Below are 6,783 nucleotides of genomic sequence, written 5' to 3'. Positions count from 1 at the left end.
TGTAAATTTCTTTCTTTTGGCAAATTTACAATATTATACTGTTAAACAGTCATTTTCATATTTTCATGGAATTTGCATGAATCTGCGGGTCTGCTGCTTTAATAGGTGTTTTTTGTAATGCTTAATAAGTTTTGTAACTGTGGGCTTATTCTGTCACTAAATATATATAGGAAGATTATAAATGCAGGACAGTAACAGTTTAGTAATTTAATGAATTTTGATGTTGCTTTTTTACTAATTTCATTGGGGTTACATTTTTATAAATATCCTATAATTATTGTAATGGAGTTTCTAATTTGATTCTTCTATTTAGGTATTGTTTAATTATAGATAGTGCGCCAAAAATTTGCAAGCTGGGGTGTATTGTAATATTAATATTGTTTTATAGTTTAAGACATACCTTGAGTAATTAATTATTGGATTTTTAGTATAAAATTTATAATCATATATAGTATGAGAGAGCTATAAATAAAGATATATTCAATGTATTCAATTAAATTTTATCTGTTAATTTGCATTCTACAATAAACATTTCCAAGGCTCCAAACATGTCTATTTATTAAAGTTGATCAACAATACTTGACAGACTAAATCCAAGACCTGCTGCCTGAATACTAGATATCAATTTGGCTTTTTGGCCGTAAAATTTATGGCATTCAAATTAAGATTAAATATTACCTCACTCTGCACTGACAACACTCCGATCATTTCATTAAATGTACTGGCCTAAGTAAGATTCAAGGAAGACGGTTTGACCAGGTTACTGTAGTGACTGTAGAGTTATAGGAGTATTGTATAGGCCGAACGCCCACAACCAAAGTTTTAATGTGTTTTCTTTTTGGGCTGCTATCAACTCAAACCTGCCATTTCTTAATTATTTGTTTGTGTATGATAGAATAAATACCTCAGTTGTTAATTCAATAAATTTCGCTTTGAGTTAAGGTCTTGACTGATCAAGTCCGCCACTCAGCATAATGCATATATTTTAAAGGCCATTGTCCATTGCCAGTAGGTCAGTACTGGCCCAAGAGAGGAGGCCGGCAGGTCCATAATCTTGGATTTAGCAAAGCAGTCTGTTCCAAATTTGTACTTTCCAGACTTCAATTCAGGTGTCATGATTGGTGGAACAAATACGATAGGTCGGGGTATAAAGACCTAGGCACTCCCCGCAAATTAAAATTTCCATATTTTTGATTGTATTTTCATACTTGACCTGTATATTATTAATTTAACCGCTTACGTTTGGGATGTGTATATAGATTTACTGACAACGCAAGTTGGATTGATATAGTTACACATTTGAGTTTAAGTAAATTGTATCATACGTCTCTGAATCCTGTGAAATATTGAACCCTGATTAGTATTACAAAGTAACATGAACCATTTAATTTAAATTAACTGAATTAACATTTCTTCTGTTTATCACTAACTATGTCAATAAAGAAAACAGAAACAGAGCATTTAACTTGTTTCTAGTAATTTTATAACTACTGTTTTTGCAGTTCCTAATACAACAGTCAGATGACTGTGAAAGGCGGGACAATTTCCTTTACAGATATATAGTAAAACTAGATAACTATAAATTATTATAAGGATTAATGACAAAAACTTAGGATCATTCCATTGAATTTTAGTTAAAGTCCACCAAGGTGATGCTTGTTTAAAGCAAAAGTGGACAACAAGACACTAGTATCGCCAAAAGCTCACCACTGAGCAGAGTGCTCAAGTGTGCTAAAAAAATAATAGAGTATTATTGTTTTACTTTTGTTTAATGTTAATGTTATTAAACTTTAATGTAAATTCTAAGTAGCAAAAGGGGCATAATTCTTTCAAAATGCTTGACAGAGTCACTTCCTCATGTGTACCGATTGGGTACATCATCATATGGTAAACAAATGTGCAAAGTTTTAAAGTCATATGCCAATGGATTTTGAAAATATTTGAGGTGGTACGCAAACTTTAATGTAAATTCTTAGTCGAAAAGGGGGCATAATTCTGTCAAAATACTTGATAGAGTTACCTCCTCTAGTGTACAGATTGGGGGCCATATTGTGAACATGTGTGCAAAGTTTCACAACTACATATGTCAATGAACATTGAAAATATTGGAGGTGGTACACAAACTTGAATATAATTTCTAAGTAGAAAAAGGGGCATAATTCTGTCAAAATACTTGATACAGTTTCCCCTTCTTGTTTACAGGTTGGAGCCAAAATGGTGAACAAGTGTGCAAAATGTCAAAGCCATATGTCAATGGAAATATGGAAATTGAAAAACAGTTTGGGTGGTGCACAAACTTAAATGTTAAACCTATTTTGAAAAATAGGGAATACTTCTGTCAAAATGCTTGATAGAGCTACCTCATCTTGTGTACATTTTATGGACATTATAAATGATGAACAAGTGTGCAAAGTTTCAAAGCCATTTGTCAATGAACATTGAAAGTATTTGAGTTGCAACAATTACTTAAATTCTAAGAAGTAAAAGGGGGCATAATTTTGTCAAAATGCTTGATGATCAGATGTTATCTCTTTGTGTGTACAGGTTGGGGCATGATGGTTAACACATGTACAAATTTTAACATAAGTGGTTATGTCGACGCCGAGCCCAAGCTTTGGGGACCAGGATAGCCCTCCTTATTCAGTGATTTTTCCCTGTATTTTACAGCAGCCAGAATAAAGGCTGTTTCCCCTAGCCCAAAATAGGTATATTTTCCCCTAAAAATGCTAATGATATTCCCCTTAAATGTCCTGTGCACATTTTTCACGAGGGCAGCTGACTTATATCAGCTAGAAGACAGAAAGCTGTCCCTAAAGAAGTTATAGTAAAAATAATATTTTTAAAGTAAAAAAGTTAATGGGGAGATAATTCTTGCAACATTGGTACTAGATTATGACTTATGTGGTTAATGATAAGGAACATAAATTTTAACCTTAAGTAATAAAGAAGTTACAGTAAAAGTATATCTAAGGAAATTTCTAAGTTCAAGGGGAGATAAATCTGAAAATATTGGTGCTAGAGTTATAAACCTTGTCACATAAGATAATGGTTGCTGATAAAAAACATATATTTGAAGTAAGAAGTTGATCCCTTAAGTAATAAAAAAGTTAGAGTAAAAGCAATTTTATTTTTAAGGAATATTCTAAGTTGAAGGGGAGATAAATCTGAAAATATTGGTGATAGAGTTATAAATCTTGTCACATAAGATATAGTTGCTAATAAGAAACATATATTTGAAGTAAGAAGATGATCCCTTAAATAATAAAGAAGTTACAGTAAAAAATAATATTTTTTAAGGAAATTTTAGTTCAAGGGGAGATAAATCTGAAAATATTAGTGCTAGTTATAAATCTTGTCACATAAGATGTGGATGATGATAAGAAACATATATTTGAAATATGAAGTTGATACCTTAAGTAATAAAAAAGTTACAGTAAAAAATAATATTTTTTAAGGAAATTTTAGTTCAAGGGGAGATAAATATGAAAATATTGGTGCTAGTTATGAATCTTGTCTCATAAGATGTGGTTGATGATAAGAAACATATATTTGAAGTAAGAAGTTGACCCCTTAAGTAATAAAAAAGTTACAGTAACAAATATTTTTTAAGGAAAATTCTAAGTTCAAGGGGAGATAAATCTGAAAATATTGAGGCTAGAGTTGTGAACCTTGTCACATAAAATGTAGTTGATAATAAGAAACATATATTTGAAGTATGAAGTTGATACCTTAAGAAATGAAACAAGAGGGCCATGATGGCCCTATATCGCTCACCTTAAGGAATAGATCTTAAAAGAATTTTTCTTTTTATAAACAAGCAACAGGTTTATAAAATTAAAGGTTAGTGTCAAATGTAAAGTATTTTTGGCCAACAGCAACAGGAATGCAAACAAGTGTAAAGAAATACCTCTTTTTTCTTTTCTTTTTAAAGTACAGGTTTTTAAAAAATACACTCCCTGTAGCATGTTTACATCATGAAAATTTTAACAATGACATCATAATTAACAAGACGAAGTACGAATTTGGATAATACTTCAATAAAAATGGGTCAAAGACAAAAATGGCCAAGTTTGATTTGTATACCAAATAACAAAAAATTGACTCATGAGGCTGTGATGTTACAAAAATTTCCTACCATTGTCCATTTATGTCGAACACTTAACTAAGTTGGTAATCAGGAAGTGGATAAGAGTTAGACCTGAACTTGGGACCATGTGTTGATGCAGTCACAATACCAATTATCAAGAGGCTGTGATATGTAGTTGCTGAGAAAACTGTTACGGAAATTTCCTTCCATTTACAATTAATGCTGAAAATTTAACTAAGTCAGTCATGAAGTTGTTGAGCGACAGACCTGAAATCAAATCCCATGGTATGGGACAATGTGTTAATGCTGTTTACTAAATATCATCAGGCTCTGATTAGTAGTTGCTGAGAAAACTGTTACCAACTAGAAATGTGTCCATAGGACACGGATGCCACCACACGCCACTGTTCTGTCAATCTTATGACTCTAGGGACTACATGTGCCACAAGTTGAAAACTAAAAATCAACAAAGAGTTGCGTTCACAAAATTTCTACATAGTATATAATGAAAAAATCAACAAAGGGCCATAATTCTGTTAAATTTGGTTGCAGCAAAAATTCCTTCCTTTACTGCCATCTACACATTAAGGTTGTTCATCCCTGGAAGTTTAAGCAAAATCTACCATCCAGTTTAAGAGGAGTTGCATTCACAAAATTTCTACATAGTATATAGTGAAAAAATCAACAAAGGGCCATAATGTTGTTAAATTTGATCGCAGCAAAAATTCCTTCCTTTACTACCATCTACACCTTAAGGTTGTTCATCCCTGTAAGTTAAAGCAAAATCTGCCATCCGGTTTAAGAGGAGTTGCATTCACAAAATTTCTGCATAGTATATAGTGAAAAAATCAACAAAGGGCCATTATAATAATTCTGTTAAATTTGGTCGCAGCGAAAATTCCTTCCTTTACTACCATCTACACATTAAGGTTGTTCATCCCTGGAAGTTTAAGCAAAATCTGCCATCCAGTTTAAGAGGAGTTGCGTTCACAAGATTTCGGGACGTATGGACGGACGGACTGACGGACAAGTGCAACGCTATATGCTCCCACATTATGGGGGCATAAAAATGGCCCAACCAAACCACCTGCCTGCCCGGAATCAAGTCTCAATACATGATGGTAAACAGTATTTTTTTTCATACATGAAATTTTCTTTCGAAAACCAGTAATAAAGTCGTAACAGATATCCCATTAGTGTTTAAATATTAAACTATTTTTTGATTGCGTTTACAAGGGGTATTATGCTGGGGGGCAGGATCTAACCCCCAAGCATCTGTGGTTTATCATATTAGAACACCCCTTTCTACAACTAGAAATGTGTCCATAGGACACGGATGCCCCCACATGCCAATGTTCTGTCAATCTTATGACTCTAGGTCAAATATTTTTTGGACTACATGTGCCACAAGTTGAAAACTAAAAATCAACAAAGGGCCATAATTCTGTTAAATTTGGTCGCAGCAAAAATTCCTTCCTTTACTACCATCTACACATTAAGGTTGTTCATCCCTGGAAGTTTAAGCAAAATCTGCCATCTGGTTTAAGAGAAGTTGAGTTCACAAAATTTCTACATAGTATATAGTGAAAAAATCAACAAAGGGCCATAATTCTGTAAAATTAGGTCGCAGCAAAAATTCCTTCCTTTATTGCCATCTACATATTAAGGTTGTTCATCCCTGGAAGTTTAAGCAAAATCTGCCATCCGGTTTAAGAGGAGTTGCGTTCACAAGATTTCGGGACGGACGGACGTTCTCACAGGACAGTAATTATGTGGCTACTCTATTGTTCTTTTTAGCCACACAAAAGAAAATAGCCACATAAAAGCATTACGGAATGAATGACATCAAAGAGAAAGAACAGTTACCTATTTTCCCTCTAGCCACATAATTACTCTCCTGTGAGTGCGGACGTACCAACTTTTGATATTTAAGAGGTAAATCAGCTCATAAACTACACCTGGACCAAAGTCCATAAGCAAAATCAGCTCATAAAATCAAAAAAATAGCTCTTAATTTGAATTTTATGAGCTTTTGTTCTTTATTTAACTACGGAATGAAGCTCATAAATATCAAATGTTTGCTCGGACAGACAAACGTACGGACACTCGGACGGACAAGTGCAACGCTATATGCTCCCACTCTGTGGGGGCATAAAAACTTCTTTCTGTTCACATGAGTGGCTCTATACACAGGTTTAATTGTAAAATTAAATCTTGTAAAATGTTATACAAGAGGGCCATGATGGCCCTGTGGTCGCTCATCTGTATATAGGCCCCCCACCCCCGGGCCAATTTTTACCCAAGGGCTTTTATTTTGTTTATTTGAACAGACTTGGAAGACACCCATAAGAAGATGTTTCATGCTAAACATCCAAGTTCTAGCTCATTGGGTTTTTTAAAAGAAGATTTTTTAAGTTTTTACTATACACATATAGTTAAAAACAATGACACCCCTGGGGCAAGGCCAGTTTTGACCCCCGGGCTTTTATTTGAACAAACTTTGTAGATATTTACTTAAAGATGTTTCATGCTTAATATCTAAACTCTAGCTATTTGAGTTTTTCAAAGAAGATTTTTAAGTTTTTGCTATACACATATAAGGAGAATCAATGACCCCCCGGGCGGGGCCAGTTTTGACCCCAGGGCTTTTATTTGAACATACTTGGTAGACACCCATTAGAACATGTGTCATGCTA

This window comes from Ruditapes philippinarum, unplaced genomic scaffold (genome assembly GCF_026571515.1).
Source record: "Ruditapes philippinarum isolate M1 unplaced genomic scaffold, ASM2657151v2 ctg4016_1_1_1_1, whole genome shotgun sequence".
Lineage (NCBI taxonomy): Eukaryota > Metazoa > Mollusca > Bivalvia > Venerida > Veneridae > Ruditapes > Ruditapes philippinarum.
This window is presented reverse-complemented; position numbering follows the sequence as displayed.